Raw genomic sequence first — 24,722 nt, forward strand, 5'->3', positions numbered from 1 at the left:
GGTAAATGAATGTAGTAAGTAATAAAACAGTAAATGTAGCATAAATATCTTCACCCTTGGTTAACAGATGTATTAGCATACTGCACAGCTGAAAATCTACTCCATCTCTGTACAAGATCATCATCAAATTAAAGATTTACTCTTTAAAAACATTTCACCTTAAAGAAAAAAAAAGCATGTGTCTGTGTGTGTGTGTGTGTGTGTGTGTGTGTGTGTGTGTGTGTGTGTGTGTGTGTGTGTGTGTGTGTGTGTGTGTATATATATATATATATATATATATATATATATATATATATATATATATATATATGTATATAGATATATCTGTATGTATGTATAGTTTAACCACCAAATGAAAGCTTCTGTTAAACAGGTTCCAAATATATCTTCAGATTTTATAAGGGCTTCAGTGTCAGCATGGAAATTGTCATTGAAATAAAATGTATACTTTCACTGCATCAGCTGACCAATTAAAGACCCTCCTTAGTGGGTCAACAACTGCATTCATACTCCCTACCATTCAGAATCGGAAGTTGGCATTCTTTTTCTCTGAAGCTCCCCTGACCCAAGAAGTGCATGGACTGACATGTTTGCCATCCATAAGACCATGCCTATCTCCTGGGCCTGCTCATTCCCTCCAAACCTAAATCATTAGTAAGCACAGTTCCTGCAAAGCAAGAAATCCCAATGAAGATTTGCTGATTACACTGCTAACAAGCAATTTTTAGGGATACACCTGTTCAACTGACTGCGGTGGTGGTGCTGTGGTAGCGTTGTCGCCTCCCAGTTAGACATTTCCCGTTCGATTCTCAGTTAGAGCGTCTTCTGTGTGGCGACATGCGTGAATGGGCATTCCTTCGTTGAAGGTTGTGCGTTAGGCCTGGCAAAAGTCAGCATGTAAAACTCTACTGCTAATCATTAGTGGACCGGAGTTCCGCTGTGGCGACCCCTAACCAGGAAAAGCCGAAAGAAGACACCTGTTCAACTGAGAGGGAATTCTATTCCCCAAGACTTGATGGAAAGGCCACCCAATCACAGGGAATGGCTAAAACATATTAAGGATTCACAAAACAGCATCTCCTCAAACGACAAAGAACAACTGATATGGTAAGAAGGTATATTTTGCAACTAGCACCAAGGACTCTTGCTGGTAGGTCAACGACCGGGACAAATCCCAAGCAGTAAATTCAAAAAGAGTGCAAGAAGACAGCGAATAGCCAAAAGGGTAAGGCTTATAAACCTGAGTCCGGAAGTATGGATGTACCAAGGGAGCACAGATTCTTACAGTCACATTTGAAACGTTACTATTTAGTAAAGGAGTAAACCAATGAATGGTGTGTCAGGTGTAGACGTGATGGTATGAGGTACTGCCACCAATGCCAGCAAAAGTAGGGCAGTGGATGTATGACTTGTGCCAGCACAGCTAGCTGGAGTTTTGTAAATTATATGTCATTTGTATATCAAACTGATCTGTACAGATGCTTGTGCTGAAAATGTATTTGTGAGGTTTGCTTGTGTTAAAATATATCAACAGTGCACCCTGCTGGAATGAAAAGAAATGTATATGTATTATTGCAACTGAATTAAATGTATATGTTTTAACAGAGGATACTAGGACAGCAGAGTTTAACCAGCTAGTTTACTTTAAGAAAAATAAGGGAAATATAAATGAGCTGTTAAACCATTAAAAAGTACAGTTTTGTACCTACCATAAATGTAGATGTCCGATAAGAATGCATCTGCAGTCCTTACAAATGGGTTGTCCTGTCGTCAGGCAGCCCTTCGGTCGGCCGGATTCCAAAGTCTGGGTCTGGCTTCGGCTGGTGTCGCACTTCACCCGACGTCATAGCTGCAGATATTCGGGTATAAAGGCATCAGCCGACGCCATTTTCCGCAGTGTTTCTTGCCCCAGATGCCAGGTGCCCTCTTGGAAGGCTAAATTTGGATAAATGCCAATGATTCCAAATAGTAGAGAGCAACCACAAAAAATAAGCATGTATGTACATATATACAAACAAATACACCATAATAGATCCCCCCCCAGCTAGCTATAAGATGGGCAAATACCCTAGGAGTACCACAGAGGGGAAGGTGGGTGGGTAATCCTGACTGCAGATGCATTCCTATCGGACATCTACATTTATGGTAGGTACAAAACTGTACTATGTCCTTCAAGGATGCATCTGCAGTCCTTACAAATGGGTAGAATACCATAGCTAAACTAGGGGAGGAGGAAAAAAGAGATTATGGTGTAGTTAGGATCCCTTGCAACACAGCAGTGGCAAAACCTGCTCGGGATCTGGAGTATAAAGGTAAATTATAATGCTTGGCAAATGTATGCACGGAGGTCCAAGTAGCAGCCTCTATAATGTCCTTGGTGGCCACTCCTCGTAAGAAAGCTGTGGTAGTGGCTGTAGCCCTTGTAGAGTGAGGCCTGATGTTATCTGGAGTTTTCTTTCCATGGTAGGAGTAACAAAATCTAATGCAATTTCCTATCCACTTGGAGATTGTTTGTTTTGAAATTGCTTTTCCTTCCCTTCCTGTTGCATATGCTACCAGAAGCTGGTCAGTTTTCCTATTGCTCTTGGTTCTGTCCAGGTAGTAGCATAACTGTCTATGCACATCCAAGGTATGTAGCAGTCTTTCTCCCCTGTTCTGTGGGTTGGGGAAGAAGGTAGGTAGGTGGATAGCCTGATTTAAAGATACTCTGGATACCACCTTAGGCATGAATGTAGGATTTAGTTCTCATGGACACTCTATCTTGATGGAAGATCAGGAAGGGTTGTACTGCCATTAATGCCTGTAGTTCAGATACCCTTCTTGCTGAAGTGATTGCCAGCAGGAAAGCAGTCTTCCATGATAAGAATTGTAATTCTGCTGTTGCTGCTGGTTCGAAAGGGGGAAGTGTCAATTTCTCTAGCACAAAGTTCAAGTCCCATGTTGGCAATGGTGGTTTCCTTGGAGGTTTTACATTTTTAATTCCTCTTAGAAACTGCCTTAGCAGAGGGTGTGAGAATACTGGAGGATCCAAGGTGTATTCTGCTGAGATAGCTGATGCATGTATCTTGATGGAAGAATAGGACAGGCCTGTGTGGAAGAGCTCTGCCAAATATTCCAAGATGCTGGCTATGTTTACCAGTGACACATCTTCTCCCCTTGCAGTACTCCAAATGAGAAATCTTTTCCATTTTGCTGCATAATTTTTTCTTGTTGAGGGTCTGCGAGCCTCAAGCATAATGTCTTTAACCCTTTGGGATAAATTTGGGTTAATTGATCTTATGTGATGTTCCAGGCAGTCAGCTGCAGAGTTTTCAGGTTTGGATGCAGGATGTTGTAGTTGTTCTGTGTTAACAGTAATGGAACCAGGGGTAATGTCCATATTAGTTCCCGAGATAGGCTCCTTAGTAATGGGTACCAATGTTGCCTTGGCCAGTCTGGAGCTATCAGAATGATCCTTGGCCGGTCCTCTTTGATCTTCAAAAGCACCTTGTGCATCAAAGGAAGTGGTGGGAATGCATATGCTGACAGGTTTTCCCAACTGAAAGATAGGGAGTCCACCTTCCATGCAAGTGGGTGGTACATCCTCGTGCAGAATTTCTTTAGCTGGTGATTGTGTGGAGATGCAAATAAGTCTATTTCTGGGAGTCCCCATCTCCTTGTGATGGCCTTGAAGATGTCCGGATGCAGCATCCATTCGTGGGCATCCGTGGTAGTTCTGCTTAATATATCTGCTAGAATGCTTTCTTTTCCTGGTACGAAAATAGCTCGTAAGTGAATGTTGTAGCTCAGAGCCACATTCCATAGGTCCAGTGCCATCCGGCATAGAGGGTATGAGTGTGTGCCTCCCTGTTTGTTGATGTACCACATCACTGTGGTGTTGTCTGTCCTTATCATCAGATGACCTTGTAGGAGAAATGGTCTGAATGACTGTATTGCCAATTTTACTGCCAGCATTTCCTTTAGATTTATGTGCAGGTGTAGCTGGTCTTGTGTCCATAAGCCTTGTATGCACTTGTCCAGCATGTGGGCCCCCCAACCGAGGTCTGAGGTGTCCGTCGCGATGGTTTGGCTTGGTTGAATGTTGTAGAAGGGCAATCCTGTGTTTGATTGGCAGGCCTGAGCCCACCATAGGAACTCTTGCTTCAGGCAGGGGATTATAGGAATCTTGGTTTCTAGGCTGTGCTTGTGTTGAGACCATACATTTTTTAGGTACCACTGTAGCTTTCTCATATGCAGTCTGGCATGAGGAACCAGTATTATGCAGGATGCCATGAAGCCCAGGGCTTGCAGTACTTTTCTTGCCGTCAGATAGTTCGGCTTTGTTAATGCCAAGAAGTAGAGAGGTAATTGCTTTTGCTTTTCTACAGTTAGAAATGCCATTTGTTTTGATGTGTCCAGCTCTGCACCAAAAAAGGTTATTCTTTGGGATGGTATCAGCATTGACTTTTTTATATTGACTGTATATCCCAGGGCTTGTAGCAGGTAAATGACTCTTTGTAAGTCTTCTGTTAGTTTGTTGATGTTGTCCGCTTGTATCAGGCAGTCGTCCAGGTAGGGGTAAATTTGTATTCCCTGAAGCCTGCAATGAGCAATTACTGATGCCAGGCATTTCGTGAACACTCTGGGCGCAGTAGATAAGACAAAGGGCAATGCTGAGAATTGATAATGCTCTGATCCTGCAAGAAATCTGAGGTATCTTCTGCAATTTTGTCGTATGGGAACGTGCAGGTATGCCTCCTTGAGATCTAGAGTTACCAGCCAAGACTCCTTGCCCAGCATGGGAAGAAGCTGCTGTAGAGTCAGCATTTTGAATTTTGGGACAATGAGAAATGTGTTTAAAGCGGACAGGTCGAGAATAGGCCTCCAGTTGTTCTCTTTTCTTGGTACCAGGAAAAGTCTGGAGTAAAATCCCTTTCCTTGTTCCATAGATGGTACCTTTTCCACAGCTCTCATCCTTAACAATTGAGATATTTGTTTTAGAGCTTCTACCTTTTGATTTGGTGGTAGGTTTGGCATTCCTCTCTTTCCTGGTAGAGTATGGAAATGAAACCTGTAACCTTGGTTTATAGTTTGCAAGATCCACTTGTCCCTTGTGATGTAATGCCAGTTTTTTGAAAATAAAGCTAGCTTTCCGCCTAAGGGTGCTTCGATTTGTTCCCTGGTAGGCGGTGCCAGAGTCAAGTCACTGTGATTGTCCTGATGCAGTGGTGGTGGCTGCGCCTGTGCCTCGCTGGTTGTTACCCTGCCACTGGCGTCCCCTGTAGGCACCTCTGGATTGGTTTCTGCCTCTTGGTCGTCTATCTCTGCCTCTCTGGGCTTTAGAGGAGTCTGGAAAGGACCAGTTTTTGGAGGGCCAGTTCCTGCTAAACCTTGGAGGTTGGACCTGTAAGAAATCTTTCACTGTTTGTACAGATTTTGCTTTCTCCTCCATCTTCTTCAGTACCTGTTGTGCAGGTGGACCAAATAAATTAGCCTTGTCCATAGGAGCATCTAATAGCTTTGCTTTGACATGGTCCGGTAAGGTCTGCTCTTTCAACCATGCATGCCTTCTGATAACTGTGCCAGTCATGGCTGATCTAAAGGAAGCCTCCAGTGCATCATAGCCACATTTTAAAGAATGGTTACTAACTTGCTGAATGTTATGTACCATTTCCTGAACATACTTCTTATCAAAAGGTTCATCAGAGGACAGTTTTTTAGTTAACTGGTCTAGCATAAATTCTTGATATTGTATCATATGAAATTGACAGTTCAAGGCTCTAGCTGACAGAGTAGCAGAAGTGTAAACTTTTTTACCCCATCTCTCTAAGGACCTGGATTCCCTTACAGAGGGGAGGGTTTTTTTTTTGCAGGAGTAGATGCTACAGCCTTAGGACCCTGGGAGATAGTCTCGGGATCTGCTAAAGGAGCCTTGTATAAATGGTGATGTGTGTCCGGGACCCTGTAGAACCTATCGGGCTTAACAGGGGCCGGAGGTAAAGAATCAGGAGCAGTGCAAGCATCATTAAATGCATCATTTACAACAGAGAGAACTGGAGGTATAGCTAAAGGCCTATGTTGAGGTAAATGTAAAAAGGTTCTAAGCCTTTTCCTGGAGTCTGAAAAATCTTGGCCCTGCCACTGAAATTGTTCCCTCATGGCATGCAAGGTTTCCCCAAAGGAAAATTCTTCAGGTGGAGAGGCAGAAGGGATGGACTCTTCAGCATCAGAGTCTTCATAAGGGGAATAAGGAGTCTCTGGAGGGTCTGTATTTTCTGGATCATCAGAGGAATCATCTGTGGACACTGGCTCGGGGGGCTCTGCTCTAGGCCTCTTCTCTGGAGGTGGATGACAGGCCCTGTCTGGATGAGGTTGGGATCCCCGGATTAAAGAAATAAGATCCTCTGCCAAAGAAAGCATTTGAGAACTGGAAGTGGGCCTGTGAGAGGGGGTCTTAACAGGCACAGTCTTTGTAGCTTTAGCTGCTTTAGCCCTAGCAAAGGCCTTAATGGACATGGCTGCGGGAGGCCTAGCAGCTCCACGTGCAGGAGTAGAAGTATCCAGGGGAATAGTGTCAGATAAATCCTGAGAAATCACAACAGCAGGTTGGATTTCAGAAACCGACTCCACGAGGTTAGAAGAAACCTCGGTAGAAGGTCTGTTTTCGGCTGCAGGAAGAACCGCTTGCTCGGTTTCAGCCGAAACCGAGACACTCGCGGTTGGCTTAACCGTGGTTTCGGCCGAAACCGCGGACCGCGAGTGTCGGTCCTTTTCTTTGCGTTTTTTGGAGATTTGCGAAGTCGGAGGATCCGACGGCATAATATAAGCGAAATCAGAGCCGAAAAACTGCTCAGCAAATTCCGACCGACGTCTAAGCGTCCGTCGGTTAAAAGAAGCACAGGCTAGACAAGCTGCTACGTCGTGGTCTGGGCCTAAGCAAGGTAAGCAGTAAGAGTGGAAATCTTTATGAGGTATTTGTTTCCCACAAGTTAAACAGTTATTCACTTTTTCTGACATCGGCTGAGGCAAGAAAGAGTCCCCAACGGGGTACTTAGCTTTTTAGTAGTCTTCGGAGTAGTATTCGATAGTAGTAATCTCTGGTTCTGACCGACCGGCACTTGCGAACAGCTTCTGCTTCGGGCGCCACGCGGCAAGAAAGACTGGGGAAAATGGCGTCGGCTGATGCCTTTATACCCGAATATCTGCAGCTATGACGTCGGGTGAAGTGCGACACCAGCCGAAGCCAGACCCAGACTTTGGAATCCGGCCGACCGAAGGGCTGCCTGACGACAGGACAACCCATTTGTAAGGACTGCAGATGCATCTTTGAAGGACATCTGCACCCCACAGTGCTGAATAGGACCAGAGACTGTGGGTCTGGAAGAAGCCTTTGTTCATTAACTCAGTAAAAAGAGTGGAATCCCCAGGCACTGCCATAAACATTTAGATGTGCAGTAGTCGTCTATGCTAAATTCCTGTCTCAGCTTCAAAGGGAGCTACTGTGAGAACCTAGAGTCAGGTGACCAGATGAGGTAATTCTGCAAGCCATCTTGGATATTATATTTTACAGGGAGTAATCTCTTAGTATTAAGTTTTCTGTTTTGGGGAACCTGACTAGAAAAGACTGCTTGCGTATTTCACTATACCTTGCTCTCTCAAGTAAGTTATTAGGGAACAGTAATTCTCCTAGATTCAGTCAGGAAAATATACTGAAGCTTAGTTTGGATATTGCTTTTCTTTATTTTCTAAGCTTTCTATCAGTGTTATTTTCAATATTTCCTGTGCTTTGAACTCTGTGGTTTACTGTAAATGTATATTCAGTTATTTTCATGTTCTTTTACTACTTACTATTAAATATACTTAAAACTTTTATTGTGGCTGGTCCCTTTTAGAAATATTTAAGCTTTGAGAGTGCTTATATTTATTTGGTGACACTGTGTGGGCCACTCCAGAAGACTAGTTGTCTTGGTCAACTACTACCATTTTTATTCATAGTTTCATAGTTTAGTACTAGGCTATCTGCCCTGGGGCATTTGCAAGCCTAGCCCTAGAGATGTGGCTTTCGCCACCCCATGTAGTGGTACTAAGGTGTATAGAATAAATTTAGAATACTGTGCCTTTGTCTAGTAGTGACACATTGAAGACCCCCTTACTTATTAAAATTAGTTTACTGTGCCTCTGTCAAGTAGCAACACAGGGGTGACCCCCGGGGTAAACCTACGATCTCCCATCCACTCGTCAAGATTTCTCTTGAAGAAAGTCAGTGAGGGGCTCTGCCTAACATGGACTGGGATTTTGTTCCAGAGTATGGGAAGCCTCTGAATTATGAATCTGTCCCTCCAGCATGTTCTATTCATGTTTGTACTGAGGTTTAAATCTTTGGCTCTCGTGGTTCTTATGGATTTGGATTTTTTGAGGTGGAGCATGTCCATCAATTCCTGGTTGGACATGGCCTTGTATGTCAGGCACAGATCACCTCTGAGCAGGCGGTATGCTACTGAATAGAGCTGGAGTTTCTTTAGCCTGGCAGCATATGACATATGTTGGAGACCCTTGATCCTCTTGGTGAGGTACTTCTGGGGTCTCTCCAGCTGTTGTAAGTGCCGGGTGAGGTACATACCAAATGGGGCATTGTACTCAATCATGGGCCTGATAAGGGAGGAGTACAGGGGCACGATGACCTCCTTTGATCTGGATGTGAACCCTTTCAAGATAAGGTGGGCAAGGTAGAAAGTCTTTCTAACCACTTTGGCAATGTGGGTGTCAAATGAGTGGTCACTATCAACTTGGGTCCCCAGGTCTCTGATTACTTTTTCGGTACTCAGTGGGTCACTGTCTATGTGATAATTTGTGGGTACTTTGTTTTTCCCAAAGGGGATGACTATACATTTTTTGGCATTCAGTTTAAGGCCATGATTCCGACACCAGTTGTCTGTTTCGGTGAGGCCTTTCTGTAGGATGTATGTGTCAGCTGGTGTATCGACTATGGCGCCTAGTTTGCAGTCATCTGTGAACTTTGTCAGCCACAACCCTCCCATGTTTGCTTTCACATCAGAGAAGTAAATGCCGAACAAGAGGGGTCCCAGGACAGAGCCCTGTGGGACACCACTTGTAACTGGCTTTGAGTCTGACATGGCTCCCGCAATCTTGACTTTATGGGTTCTGTTCTTTAGCCAGTTTGCAACCCATCCTGTGACATATGGATTTACATTTAAGCTGTTTAGCTTATCTATGATCCCTGAGTGGGGTATTGTGTCGAAGGCTTTAGCCAAGTCCAGGTAGGCTGTATGGACTGCCTTGCCCTCATCAATGGCTCTAGTGACTGTTTCGAAAAAGTCAACCAGGTTCAAAAGGCAGGATCTGCCCTTTACAAAGCCGAACTGGGTGGGATCAAGTGTCTGTAGGTCCCCAATGTCGTTGTTTATGAGTTCCATAATAATTCTTTCCATAGCTTTGCAAACCAGGCTGGTCAAGCTTATGGGGCGGTAGTTCCCAAGGTCTGTAGTGGAGTCTCCCTTGTGGAGTGGGACCACTGTTGCTGTACGCCAGTGTTCAGGTACATATCCTGTAGTAAGGCTAAGGTTAAATAACATTTTTATATGCGGGTTTAGCTCCTCTTGGAGTTCATGTATCACGCAGCCGGGGATACCATCGGGTCCCATAGATGCTGTGTTTTTTGCTTTGCTGAGGGCGGTTCTCACCTGGACATCAGAGATGACAGGGAGGTTACATTCAGCTGGGATGAGTATTTCTTCTTTTGGAGGTGAGGGAGGGGAGAAATTTGCACTGAACCTTTCTGCCAGAATGTTGGCAATATCTGTGGATTTGGTAAATTTTTTGTCGTTGTGTACTAACTCTGAGCATATCTGAGGGTTTCCGCCCAGATTTCTAACATAACTGAAGAATGCCTTGTGGTTATCTTTAGTGTCCTTGGCGATTTTTCTCTCAAAGTTGGCCTTGGATGTTTTTATGAGAGAACGTAGCTTTCTACTAGTGCTGATCAGAGATGCCTTCTCTTTCTGGGATTTTGCTCTGTCTTGCAGTAGCTTCCTTCTTTTGTTATATAATTTGTTTATGGCTGGGGTCCACCAGACAGGACGCTTTCCTTTGGTGGAGAGGGTCTTGGTTTTATTTGGGATTGCACAATCCGTGCATTCTTGGAGATGCCCGTAGAAAGCATTTGTGTAGGATTCAGCATTGTGGGATGTGGTTTCCATTGGCCCTGTGGGCTTAAATGATACCATCTCAGTCTTGAGAAGTGTAAAGTCGGCTTTTGAGAAGTTTCTCACTGTAGTCTTTTGTGCTGGGGGTGGAGGTGGTAAATGTATATCCAGGGTGATTAGTTTGTGGTCAGATCTCACCAGTGAGGGGAATACTTCCGGTGTGGAGCATTTGTCCCCATGTTTGTGATGATCAGGTCTAGTATATTATCCCCCCTTGTGGGAGAGGTGACTAGCTGTTCCATTACATTTGAGTTTATGAATTCCAGGAACCTTTGGGCTAAGGTGTTAGGGCTAGAATAGTGCACCCAGTCTATGTTAGGGTAGTTGAAGTCTCCCAATATGATGGTATTTGGTGAGACATTCATATCTTCCAATGTCTTCAGGAAGTCTGAGTGGGGTTCTTGAGATTGGGAGGGTGGTCTGTAACATGCAACCAGTTGTAAGGCAGTTTTGCCTACGGTTAGCTGCACCTGGATGATCTCCGATGCTTCATGACTTGCCACTAACCTGGAGGTGTGGGTATCCTTGATGAATATGGACACTGCCCCTCCCTTTGTGGTTCGGCCCGGGTTTTGGGGCCGAAAAGCATGATACGAGGTAAAGCCTGGTAGCGCTGGGGTGCTCTCAGGAGCCTTGAACCAGGTCTTGGTTACAGCGCAGACAACGATATGCTCCATACTGAGGAGTGCTTTGAGAGCCTGCATCTTGAGATTTAGACTTCTGGCGTTTAGCAGCATTACCCTTAATTTTTTTCCATTTTTGTCTTCTAAGGAGGTGGGGTCATCTTTTCAGCCTTGCCTAAAAAAGGCACTATGGGGGTGGCAAGAGCCTTAGCCAATATCCGGAAGCCCAGTGGTGACAGGTGCAAGCCATCCCTTGCGAAGCAGTGTGGCTTGTCAAGCATGTCATCCCAGGCAGACAGACATTGAATCCCCCTAGAATGACACCAGTAATTGAGCGAATTATTAAAGCTAATCATCTTGTCTTTGTATTGTGGCATCATTCTTGGTGAGGGCAGGATGCTGCTCAGGGTCAGGGTCATACCAGCCTGGGCTACATAATCAGAGAGCTCCTCTATGTCTCTTTTCATGTAGTCCAAGGAGGTACGTCTCAGGTCATTCACGCCAGCATGGACAATGACAGAGTCATATTTGTACATGCTTTTGAGTGACCTGAGGGCGTGTGTTATATGGTGGATCCTAGCCCCTGATAGGCAGCTTACCGTTACCCTCTCCTTGCTCAGCCTGGTAAGTGGGACGTCAGTGTGTTTGACTATAGAGTCACCTATCACTAGTGTATCAGGCATAGTGTTTGGCCTTAAGGGCTGTGATTTATTGACACCCCGATTTATTGAAGTATGTGTTGCATGTGTTATGTTTTGAGGTGGTGGATTTTTGGGTGTCTGCTTTGGGAGCCTCTGTTGTTTTGGTAAGTTTTTTAATAGAGCCTCTGAGTATGTTTTTGTGTTATTATTTGCTTGATTTGCAGTTGGGGTAAGTCTATGTGTGACTGGGTTTGTTGTGTGTGTGGTTACCTTCTCCTCCTGTCTGGTCTTGCCAGTCCTGAGTTGAGAGAGTTCAGCCTCCAGTTTGGCTATATAGTTGCATCTCTCACATGTATTTGTGTTTGTTGGGAGGAGGAGAGGGTTGTCTGTGTACATGAGACAATTATAGCATTGTCTCAAGATTCCCAGATTAACCAGCTGAACAGGAGAAGATGCTAGCAATCTACCACTCGACATGCTAGAATATTATAAGAGAGTGCTGTGCCTTTAAGGGAAGTGGTTGGGGTGGTAGGTGGATGTAGTGCTACTTGAGTTTGAGAGTGCTTGCTTAGAAGAGAAGCTTTGAGAACACGTGCTATGCTTATAATATAACAAGTAGACTGGTTATTCTAAGAGTAGAGCTTTCTAAGGTAAAATTTGAAGAGCAGACTTGGCGGAGCCAGAAAAAGTTTAACCCTGTTTAACCGGCGCTGCGCTATGTGCACAATCACGCAAAGCCGCGCAAATGCGGATTTTAAACAGGGAACTTCAAAAGAGCTAGAAATGGTCCAAAACAACCAATTACTACAGCTCTTGTGCTGAGGTCACTCCTTCAGGGACAGATAGGCTGCTCAAGGCTCCCCACTCCCACTGGTGAGCAAAGAAACTTCCTTCTTATCCAAGTAAGGTAATGGACAACACAGGAACTACACCACAGCCCAGAATACAGCAAAGCCTGTAAACTGGTCTAAACTAGTCGAGGAGAGGTGGGAAAACAAGGATTATTTTTTGTTTTTTGTTTTTAGATAGAAAACACCCAGAAATACAGAAGGCAGCAATAAATCAGTTACACAGGCTAGCACACTTTAGTGGGCAGCCTCAATAGTTAAATTAAACAAACAACAGATTTTCGATTAATTTTCGACCAGGTAAAATTTTAAGTGCAGATACTATATAATGCAGCAAACAGTTAAAAAAACAGTATAAGCTTGTTAAAAATAAGCAAGAGAAGGTATTCCAAGTTTAAAACAGAAAAAAATACTTAAATCTGGAAAGTAGTCGCTTTTCTCAGTTCTCTGTAGCTAGGACCACTCTGCAGGACCACGTGGAGCTGTCTCTGAGTAGTATAGCCAGAAAAAAACGCTCTGAGGCGGATTTTAAACAGGGAACTTCAAAAGAGCTAGAAATGGTCCAAAACAACCAATTACTACAGCTCTTGTGCTGAGGTCACTCCTTCAGGGACAGAAAGGCTGCTCAAGGCTCCCCACTCCCACTGGTGAGCAAAGAAACTTCCTTCTTATCCAAGTAAGGTAATGGACAACACAGGAACTACACCACAGCCCAAAATACAGCAAAGCCTATAAACTGGTCTAAACTAGTCGAGGAGAGGCGGGAAAACAAGGATTATTTTTTTGTTTTTTTTTTGTTTTTTGTTTTTAGATAGAAAACACCCAGAAATACAGAATGCAGCAATAAATCAGTTACGCAGGCTAGCACACTTTAGTGGGCAGCCTCAATAGTTAAATTAAACAAACAAACAACAGATTTTCGATTAATTTTTGAACAGGTAAAATTTTAAGTGCAGATACTATATAATGCAGCAAACGATTAAAAAAACAGTATAACCTTGTTAAAAATAAGCAAGAGAAGGTATTCCAAGTAAAAAACAGAAAAAAATACTTAAATCTGGAAAGTAGCCGCTTTTCTCAGTTCTCTGTAGCTAGGACCACTCTGCAGGACCACGTGGAGCTGTCTCTGAGTAGTGGGCAGTATAATTGAACACCCTTTGTTAAGGGCCTTAGAGCAGTTGATTGTGGAGTATCTGGTGGCAGTGATAACAACCTTATACTCTGGGCAGAAGGAAGCACAGCATGTAAATTTGTGCCAGCCTTTCCCAGGTGTGTGCGTGTGTGTGCGTGTGCGTGTGCGTGTGTGTGTGTGTGTGTGTGTGTGTGTGTGTGTGTGTGTGCGTGCGTATATAAAATTAAATTTCAAAGAGTATGTGTGTCAGCTACTTGGAGCAGGGACACGAAGCACTGGGTTCACAGAGAGGGTGCTGGAGGACTTGGCTTGGACACTACGGCTCAAGACCTACCCTATAGCTATACCAATGCGGAGTTTTATTCAGGACCTGCAGGAAGACAGACAGATCCAGACCCCAGAAGTGAGTATGTTCCCTGTGTCCTCTTAAAGGAAACTCTACTTGGTGCAGAGAGCTGCATCTGGAAATACTGAAATGAGAATATCCATTTGTATTCCAAGTGCACGTCCTTCTCCCGTGTCAGGGGTGAGGATTCAGGCTCCTTGATTACTTCTTGATTACTGGTCCAGTGTGGGCATGTCACACAAACATTCTTGAAATAAGCCCTGGAACCAGTTGCTCCTCTAGCAGAATGACCTCTTACCACATTTTCCAGTGCAAGATGATACACCTGGTGCTTAAAGATAAAGGCTTTGCTTGTGACTGTTAGAACATCTGATCTTTTAAAGAACAAAGGAAATAAACAAATGGTCCATCTTCCCAAACTCTTTCACCCAAATTCAGGTAAAACACAACCTGGTGGTACACATGTACTGTGTGAAAGAATCTATTTCCCTCTGTCTTCTGCATTAGTGAATAAAACATCTAGGTGAATGGACAAGTTTGGGGCAATTCAGAATGCAGATTTGTCCTGAGGGATGCCCAGCCCCTTTATTTTACTTATATATTTATTTATTCATTCCATTTTTTAACATGGTTAGTCTGACTGCTAAAATTATCCCTTTTCAGTGGAGGCCCAGGGAGAAAAACTCAATTGTCACATAAAAATCATATCAGAAAACATATGAATGTAAAATCTATCTGAAGCACAGACACAACAAAACAGTAATTTCTATATTATACACTTTATCACACAGACATTATATAAAGCAATGTATTACAGCAGTCACAGAGAAAGTAGCACAATAAAAAGAAACAGACAAAAATATTGCTTCCCAAGATATGAACTTCAGCAATACTGAACCAGTAAGTTCAAACAGGAAATAGTAAAAGAAACTCACCACTGAGCAAAGCAACCTTGGATAAAAAGAGCTGTGTACAAGAGAACAAAAACCAAGGATGCACCAGCAGCTATGTAAAAATCCAAGAATTATCAGCAGACAAATCCAAAACGACAACAGCCAACGATATATTCCACTTTTTATTGACAGGAACAGAATAAAATAGTAAGCGCTTTCACATCCTATGATGCTTCTTCAGACTTCAATAACATTCAGTGAAAAGCCACTCTTTAAATACAGCTTCTTTGCACAGCTTAATCACATAACAAGCAATTACCTATTCATGTTTAAAGTGCCTGTGCCTAAAGAATTCAGTAGTTCTGTAAAAGTTGATCACTTAACCCAGCATTATGTGCATAACAAAGTGCAGTTGAAATAACATTATAAAAGTGTTGTTTCAGCATTATTCATAAAACACATATAAGCCACTCTTTAGATACAGCTTCTTTGCACAACATAATCACATATCAAGCAGTTGACTGATCATATTTAAAGTGCCTGTGCCTAAGGAATTCAATAGTGCTTTAAAAGTTAGTCACTCAGTACAATATTATATGCATAACATAATGCAGTTAAAATAACCTAATAAAAATGTTGTTTCAACATTGTTCATAAAACACATATATGACAACAAATGTATTTCATCCTTTGAAGTCTTCTTCTGAAAACTCCATTGAACTTATCTGTCATTGACCAAGTTTTATAAAATTTTGTCTGTATAAATTAGCTTATTAAAAATATATAAAAATAAAATGTCTAATAGAAAAAACTATGATATCTAGTAAAAAATGCATGCCGTTTATAAAATGTCTCTCTAAAAAAAGCACATAAAAAATCAATGTTTTTTAGCAAGCTTATTGTGTCTATATATAAAACTTCATTGTTTAAGTGGTCTGGCTGCTAAGAATGGTTTTAGTGAGATCTTCTCATTTAGGCCATATTTATGGGCTTGCAGCCTAAGGATCCACTTGTTTTCTACTTCCTCTGTTCTATTTTTGGGGTTCCCCAACCTACTTGTCCTATTCACTTTTTCTAACACCCTAAATCTAAAACAATGCGTTAGACCATTTTCTATTACATGTCGTGCCAGTGCATTGGTGGTATTTTCCTTGTTTATAGCATAGATGTGCTCTCTTATGCGTTCACGTAACGTTCTATTGGTTTTTCCAACATAGAACGTTTTGCATAACTGACATTGTGCCAAATAAGACCACATCTGTAGTTTTGCAATTGGCAAAGCCTTTAAATCTATATGTATGCCCTGTGTAAGGGTGTATGAAAGTTGCTTCTTCCGCTATATATTTACATTGATTGCATGCATTGCAGGGAAAAGTGCCTTCCTTCGATGTCAAAGTAGAGCCCCTATGCATTTGTTCATAACATAGAAGCCTATTCAAAGATTTCATGTTTCTATAACCTATGCTCGGCTTCTCGCTCACTAAGTTCCTAATTTTGTCATCGGCTTTCAATAATCTCCAATTATCCTCCAAAATTTGTTTTATATGTGTGTTTCTGTTGGTGAAAGGAATTACTAACCTATTTTTGGTTTCAGTATTGCTAGTGGTATTCTCATACCTAAGAGCATTGTCCCTATTGAAAAACGGGGTACCTTTACCGGCTCTATGTATATTGCCCGTCTTGATGGCTTTCTGCACCTCAGTTTTTTTGTATCCTCTAGAGACAAAGTTATCTAGCAGTCTACTTTGCTGCTGATAGTAAGTTGTGTCTTGCGTGGTTAGTCTCGATGCTCTAAGGACTTGGTTCTGTACTATGTTGGAATGTATGTGTCTTGGATGCATGCTGTTTCGATGTAGAAGGCTATTCCTCCAACAGGACTTCCTATGTAAATCTGTATCAATCCCATTGTTGCCCTTTGTTAACATAGCATCCAGAAATTCTATCATCTGATGTGAATATGAACATTCAAAAATCAAGAAATTGGTCGTGCCATTGATATATTCAACAAATTCCATCAACTGTTGTTCAGTTCCCCCCCATACAATAAAAACATCATCCACAAATCTATTGTAGTGTTTGAGACAATGGACATATATCAAATTCTTTAGTACATATGTTGTTTCCCAAAATGCCAATACCAGATTGGCATAAGAATTGGCACAGGGAGTGCCCATGGCTACTCCCTTTTTCTGTAGATAGTAGCCATCATTGTAAAACAGAACATTGTTTTCAAGCACTATGTCCAGTAGTGTCATCCAACAGATGACATTGTTGTTTGTGATGTGGTTCTCAAGCAAAAACAGCCTAACATATTCTATTCCTATAGTATTAGGAATGGATGTAAATAACGATTTTACATCAAGTGTAACAAATAAATCATCCTTTCCAATTGGTGTAGCTCTATTGAGACTTGCTAGATTCTCAAGGAAATGTTGAGTGTCCTTGAGTATGTGGCTGGTGTTGTTAACTATTGGCTTAAATTTTTTATCTAAATATATGGATAGAGGTTCTGTCAGCCAGCCTTTGCTTGAGACTATCGGTCTCAATGGGGGGTCTGACGGTTGTTTGTGGATCTTTGGTAATCCTCTAAAGGTGGGAACTAGGGGATTTTCTACTATAAAATATTTATACATCTCAATATCAATGACATTACTTAGTAGAAGATCATACAGGTGACCATGTACACCCTTGATTATTTTGTTTAATGAACTTCCATCTAGTGGATGATAAGTGTCTCTGTCTGATAGCAGAGACTCTATTTTACTTACATACATCCCTCTATCCATCACAACAATAGCTCCCCCCTTGTCCGCTTTTCTTATTATTGTCTTCATTCTTCTGCAGACAAAACACTGCTTCTCTTTCATCCCTAGTCATATTAAAAAAAGCTGACATAATTGTAGACATAAAGCTATTTACAAGAAATATAGGCCTTAAAATGTTATTTGGAGAGGCCACAAATAATGCCGACAATGGCAATATTAACATTTTCAGGAAACCATCAACATTTGTGCCTCCACAACATCCGATGCTTGAGGCATTTGAACGGGCCTGTGAAAGTGATTTATATGAACTATACAGCAGGAATGATGTGAAACCTGATTTTTTAATATGACTAGGGATGAAAGAGAAGCACTATTGAATTCCTTAGGCACAGGCACTTTAAATATGATCAGTCAACTGCTTGATATGTGATTATGTTGTGCAAAGAAGCTGTATCTAAAGAGTGGCTTATATGTGTTTTATGAATAATGCTGAAACAACACTTTTATAATGTTATTTCAACTGCACTTTGTTATGCACATAATGCTGGGTTAAGTGATCAACTTTTAAAGAACTACTGAATTCTTTAGGCACAGGCACTTTAAACATGGATAGGTAATTGCTTGTTATGTGATTAAGCTGTGCAGAGAAGCTGTATTTAAAGAGTGGCTTTTCACTGAATGTTATTGAAGTCTGAAGAAGCATCACAGGATGTGAAAGCGCTTACTATTTTATTCTGTTCCTGTCAATAAAAAGTGGAATATATCGTTGGCTGTTGTCGTTTTGGATTTGTCTGCTGATAATTCTTGGATTTTTACATAGCTGCTGGTGCATCCTTGGTTTTTGTTCTCTTGTACACAGCTCTCAAACAGGAAATAGGTAAAATGAGATGATCATAAAATGCAAAACCCATGGAAGCGAGGAATTTTCTAAAGGTGGGAGGAGATGCAGCACCCTTTTCAAAAATGCTAGACCAGCCTGTGCTGGCCACAATCTTATGTTCCAAAAGGTGACAAAAATAAGAAAATGAGTTATGTGCTTAGCATAATAACTGATCAAGATGGTCTACCACCACTCTCTTCAACAGACTTAACTTTTTTAACTAAGAAGATCCATTCCATCCTCTCCAGTACCTACAACAGAGTCTCATGCATAACCTCCTGTGGTTAAGAAAGATTTCCATGCAAAATGCTGACCTTGCAGGAAAACTGTTCCCTGGACACCACTTAGTGCTTTCAAAAGGTAAAGAAGCCCAGCTTGTGGCTGCACAAATATAATCTAACACAGTAATTGCGAAGAAAACCTTAAAAGTATCTACGGCTCTAGCAGAAGGAGCTTTTGGAGGTACTGGATGTCGTGGGCGAGAGTTTTCCCAACAAAATTTTATGCAATCCATAACCCAAAGTGGCAGAGTAGACTAAAGACATTCTCTCTCAGCTTTTTTTAAAACTTTTTTAAACATCTTGATTAACACACAAAAATAAAATAATGAATCACTTATGCAGTCCACATGCATGATGCATTTTCTTTCCTCTTCCCCAGTTGCTGGCGAGTTATTCCAAAACTAAAGTACAGCCATGTAAGTAAACTTACAATGTCAGCAGATGTTTGAATGATCACTACTGCAGTAACCTAAGCTTTCTGGGTTATATCATTCTAACAGCAAGACAGCTTCCAAAGGTTCAAAGACACCTTCTAACATGCCCAAACTACTAGAAAAATCGAGCTGCTCTGACTTAGACAAGTCTGAGTATCAAGCCATTCAGAGCTTTCATACCAGCTGAGATACAGAGGCTAATCACTGAAGAGACACTGCTAGGAAAAGCAAAAACACATGCCCACACCCAGTCATAAAAAACAAGGGTGATGCAAAAGTGATCATCTGAATGTCTACTGCACTATGTTCTTCATATGGATCACTGCTGCAGTGGCCTAAGCTATATGGGTAGACTACGATACCATAGCTTAGAACAACTGGGAGGTGGGAAGCGGAAGCATGCAAGAGTCCCTGGAAAATGGTCTTCACAAATCTGACCTAGACCTGGAAAAAGAATATAGTTACTAGTGTTTTATAAAAGTATGCACACAGGACCAAGTTGCTGCATCTATATTACTTCAAGAGTCCAACCCTTTCCAAAAAGCCATAGATGAAGCCAAGGCCCTAGTACAGTGTGTGTCGTGCACTGCCTGGAACAAATCTGTTGTGCTCGAAATAACAAAAAGTTATAGTCTAAGACAACCACTTGGAAATGATCTGCTTTGACACAGGTTGCCCCTTCTTATCTTCACAAGAAATAAATTATGTACTCACCACAACTCTGCATCTGTGTGGTCTGTTTTTGTCCTTCCTCAGCTTAATGGTCTCAGATCCAACATTGGATCTGTCCTTGGTCACTCCAATATACTTCAGGTGCCATAACTCGAGCTTCTCCCCTTACTGTTAATCCCTCACTTCTGCTTATGTACTTCTGATTGAGTCTACTCTCTATTCAGCTAATCACAAAAATACAAAATATTATCAGCCACTAACAATTTCTGAGGCAGAGAGAGGAAGGTATTACTAAAGAGTAGCATTGTTGTCACAGAGAACAGAGTTTCTGCAGCCCACACAGCAAGACCATTAAGGAATATCCCCTCAAGGCATATTAGGAGACAAGCAAAAGGAAGGGGGACTGGAGAGTAGAATATTGAGGAAAGACGAAAATGACAACAGAGCTGCACAGTTATGGTGAGTACATAACTATAATATCTGATGTTGTCTTTTTCGTCAGTTTTTCAACTGATGGGACAGAGACCCCAGCTAGAGTAGAGGTATGGTGAGTACACAACTGTAATGTCTGATATTGTCTTTTGTCTATTCTTCAACTTATGGGGCAGAGTCCCCAGCTAGAGTAGTCTTGTGTGGTCCAAAAGGAAGGATATTCCAGAGTACAGCAGAGCCAAAAGCTGTTCTATTCCTAGATAAAATATCTAACTTGTAATGATATAGGATGGTATGAGCAATGGACCATGTAGCAGCTGAATAAATGTAATCTATGGAAGCTTTGGAGTAGAAAGCAGAAGATGTGGCCATAGCCCTGGAAGAATGAGCTTTAGGATGTTTGGGCAGTGATATTCCTTTAGTTTTAAAATGAATACAATGCAATCAGTGAGGCATCTGGCTAAGGCTATTTTGACTGTGTTTTTCCCAATTTAGCTTTGGAAAGGGAGATAAAGAAGTTATGTACTCACCATAAAGTTCCATCTGTGTTGTTCATTTTCATTCTTCCTCAACATGTGGGTTTTGGATTGGATCCTCTGATCCGACTCAGTCAATTTTTTACAGCTGGTGGCAACTGCAAATTCTTGAGTGCCTCCCTTAGCAATAATGCTGTAGTCCACCTCCATACCTCAGATCTTGTCTGCTGCTTTTTTTTTTTTACTGCTAAATGACAATATAAGAAATAATGATTATATAAGAACCCACTATCTGGAGCTCAAAAGGTGGAACTTTGTTTCCTCTCGTTCTTCCAGAAGTCATAGACAAGAAAGGTAGGAAATGGAGGGAGTTCAGGAAGAATGAAAATGGACATCACAGATTCATAGGTTCATACTAGGCTATCTGCCCGAGGGCATTTACAAGCCTAGCCCATAGTTTTGTGGCTTACGCCACCCCTTTAGTTTGGAGAAACTATGCCCATTATTTTGCTGTGCCTCTGTCGAGCAGTGACACTGAGGTAATCCCTGGGGTATATCTGCGATCTCCCATCCATTGGTTAAGATTCCTCTTGAACAAGGCCAGCGAGGTGCTCTGCCTCACATATACCGGGATTTTGTTCCACAGCATAGGGAGTCTTTGGGTGATGAATCTATCCCTCCAGCACGTCCTATTAATAACCGTGTCGAGGTTTAAGTCTCCCGCCCTTGTGGCTCTGAGGGATCTAGATTTTTTGAGGTGAAGCATGTTCATCAAATCTGGGTTTGACATGGCCTTGTATGTCAGGCACAGGTCACCTCTGAGCAAGCGGTAAGCGACTGAATAGAGCTGGAGTTCTTTCAGTCGGGCAGCATAAGACAGATTTTTGAGACCCTTTATCCTTTTGGTGAGGAACTTTTGTGGCCTCTCCAGCTGCTGCAAGTGTCGGGTCAGATACATTCCGAATGGGGCATTGTATTCAATCATTGATCTGATGAGTGATGAGTATAGGGAGACTATGACCTCCCTTGATCTAGAGGTGAATCCCTTCATGATCAGGTGGGCAATGTAGAAGGTCTTCCTAACTACTTTAGCAACATGAGTGTCGAATGAAAGGTTACTGTCAACCTGGGTCCCCAGGTCCCTGATAACTTCTTCTGTGCTCAGTGGATTGCCACCTATATGGTAGCTAGGGGTAACCTTGTTTTTCCCGAAGGGTATGACTATGCATTTCTTGGCATTTAACTTTAGGCCATGGCTCTGGCACCAGTTATCCGTTTCTGTGAGACCCTTCTGAAGGATATCTGTGTCAGATGTGTTTTCGACTATGGCGCCCAGTTTGCAGTCATCTGCAAACTTTGTCAGCCATAACCCTCCTGTGTTTTCTTGTACTTTGGAAAAGTAGATGCCGAACAAGAGTGGGCCCAGGACTGAGCCCTGTGGGACACCACTTGTGACAGGCTTTGAGTCTGACATGGCGCCAGCAACTCTGACCCTATGGGTTCTGTCACTCAGCCAGTTTGCAACCCATCTTGTGATGTATGGGTTTACATTTAAGCTGATGAGTTTTTCAGTGATACCCGAGTGGGGTATTGTATCGAAGGCCTTTGCCAGGTCGAGGTAGGCTGTATGGACTGCCTTTCCCTCATCAATGGCCTTGGTGACTGTTTCGAAAAAGTCAACCAAGTTTAAAAGGCATGATCTGCCTTTGACAAAGCCAAACTGGGTTGGATCCAAAGTCTGCAAATTCCTTATGTCTTTATTTATGAGATCCATTATGATCCTCTCCATGGCTTTGCAGATAAGGCTTGTCAAGCTAATGGGACGGTAATTTCCAGGGTCGGTGGAGGCACCGCCTTTGTGAAGTGGGACCACAGTCACTGTGCGCCACTCCCTGGGTACGTATCCGGAGGTGAGACTAAGATTAAACAGCTGTCCTAACTGCGGGTTTAATTCCTCGTTGAGTTCGTGGAGCACACAGCCGGCGACACCATCAGGTCCCATGGATGCTGTGTTTTTTGCCTTGGAGAGAGCAGTTCTCACCTGGGAGTTAGAGATGTTTGGGGGGCTACAATCATTTGGTATAGATATCTCTCCTTTTGGGAGTTTGCACTGAACCTGTCAGCCAGTATGTTGGCAATGTCTGTAGGATCAGTAATCTTCATATCATTTTGAACTAATTCTGAGCATATCTGGGAGTTTCCTCCCAGGTTTCTAGCATAGCTAAAGAAGGCCTTATGATTGTCTTTTGAGTCCTTAGCTATTTTTCTCTCAAAATTTGCTTTGGATGATTTTATGAGAGCTCTTAGCTTTTTACTTATAGTGATCAAAGGTGTCTTACCTTTTAAGGATTTTGCTCTATCTTGTAGTAGCTTCCTCCTTTTGTTGTAGAGTTTGTTTATGGCTGGGGTCCACCAGACTGGACGCTTGCCTTTGGTACAAAGAGTCTTTGTTTTGCTTGGGATTGCCTGATCCATGCAGTCCTGCAGGTGCTGGTAGAAGGCATTTGTAAGTGATTCAGCGGCTTGAGTAATGTTTACCGCGCTCGGGGCCTTAAAGGAGACCACACTAGTCTTTAGAAGTGTGAAGTCGGCTTTCGAGAAGTTTTTACTGTGGTCTTTTTATTTCAGGTGGGGCGGGATGAGGACCTCCAGCGAGATTAGTTTGTGATCTGATCTCACCAGTGAGGGGTATACTTCCGGTGTTGAACATTGTGCTCCCATGTTCATGATGATGAGATCAAGTATGTTTTCTCCTCTTGTGGGGATGGTGACTAGTTGTTCCATGGCATTTGAGTTAATGAATTCCAGGAACTTTTGGGCTAGAGTGTTTGGGCTTGAGTAGTGTTCCCAGTCTATATTAGGGTAATTGAAGTCACCTAGTATGATGGTGTTCGGAGATATATTTATCCCCTCCAGTGTTTTCAGGAAAGCCATGTGAGGTTCCTGAGTTTGTGAGGGTGGCCTGTAACATGCTACAAATTGCAGAGCAGTCTTGCCTATGGTTAATTGCACCTGGATGGTCTCCGATGCATCGTGCGTTGCCACCAATCTTGAGGTGTGGGTGTCCTTGATGAATATGGATACCCCCCCCCCTTTCTTGGCATTGTCCGGATTTTGGGGCCGGAACGCACGATATGAGGTAAAACCTGATAGTGCTGGGGTGCTCTCAGGAGCCTTGAACCAGTTTCTGTCACAGCACAGACATCGATGTTCTCCATACTGAGAAGGGCCTCGAGTGCGTGCATTTTGAGATTGAGACTTCTGGCATTGAGCAGCATTACCCTTAGTTTTTTTCCTTTATTGTGTTCTAGGGTGGTAGGTTTAGAATTTGAGCTTTGCCTAAAAAAGGCACTATGGGGGTGGCAAGAGTCTTTGCCAATATCCGGAATCCCAGGGGTGACAGGTGAAAGCCGTCCCTTGCGAAGCAGCGTGGCTTGTCCAGCATGTCATCCCAGGCAGACAGACATTGGATCCCCTTTGAATGACACCAGAGTTTAAGCCAATTGTTAAAGCTGATCATCTTATCTCTGTATTGTGGCATCATTCTTGGTGAAGATAGGATACTGCTCAAGGTCAGGGTCATACCTGCCTGGGCTACATAATCAGAGAGCTCCTCAATGTCTCTTTTCATGTAGTCCAAGGAGGTACGTCTCAGGTCGTTTACACCAGCGTGGACAATGACCGAGTCGTACTTGTACCTGCTGTTGAGAGACCTGAGTGCTTGCGTTATGTGGCGGATTCTAGCGCCCGACAGGCAGCTTACTGTGACCTTCTCCTTGCTCAGTCTGGTGAGCGGACGCCAGTGTGTCTGACTATGGAGTCACCAATGACGAGTGTGTCTGGCATTGTGTTTGGCCTTAAGGGCTGTGACTGTTTGACACTCTGACTGTGTGGTCTATGTGTTGCAGGTGTTGTGTTCTGAGGTGGTAGTTGTTTGGGTGTCTGCTTTGGTGGCCTCTGCTGTTTTGGTAGATTTTGATCAGAGCCTCCAGTATGTCTTTGTGTGTTTATGTGTATGATTTGAGGTTGTGATGGTACTATGTGAGACTGGGTCTATAGTGTGTGTGGTTACCTTCTCCTCCTGTCTGGTCTTGCCA

The 24,722-nt window shown here is 42.7% G+C and overlaps 1 protein-coding gene across 1 annotated transcript in view; it reads right to left on the reverse strand.

The window, feature by feature from the left end:
• The window catches only part of RTTN (rotatin), a 3,641,098-nt gene that overhangs the window by 2,335,009 nt on the left and 1,281,367 nt on the right, over window positions 1–24,722 (reverse strand). The gene's annotated exons all lie outside the window — the stretch shown is intronic.

This window comes from Protopterus annectens, chromosome 3.part1 (assembly GCF_019279795.1).
Source record: "Protopterus annectens isolate FY-2018-M chromosome 3.part1, PAN1.0, whole genome shotgun sequence".
Taxonomy (NCBI): Eukaryota; Metazoa; Chordata; order Ceratodontiformes; family Protopteridae; genus Protopterus; species Protopterus annectens.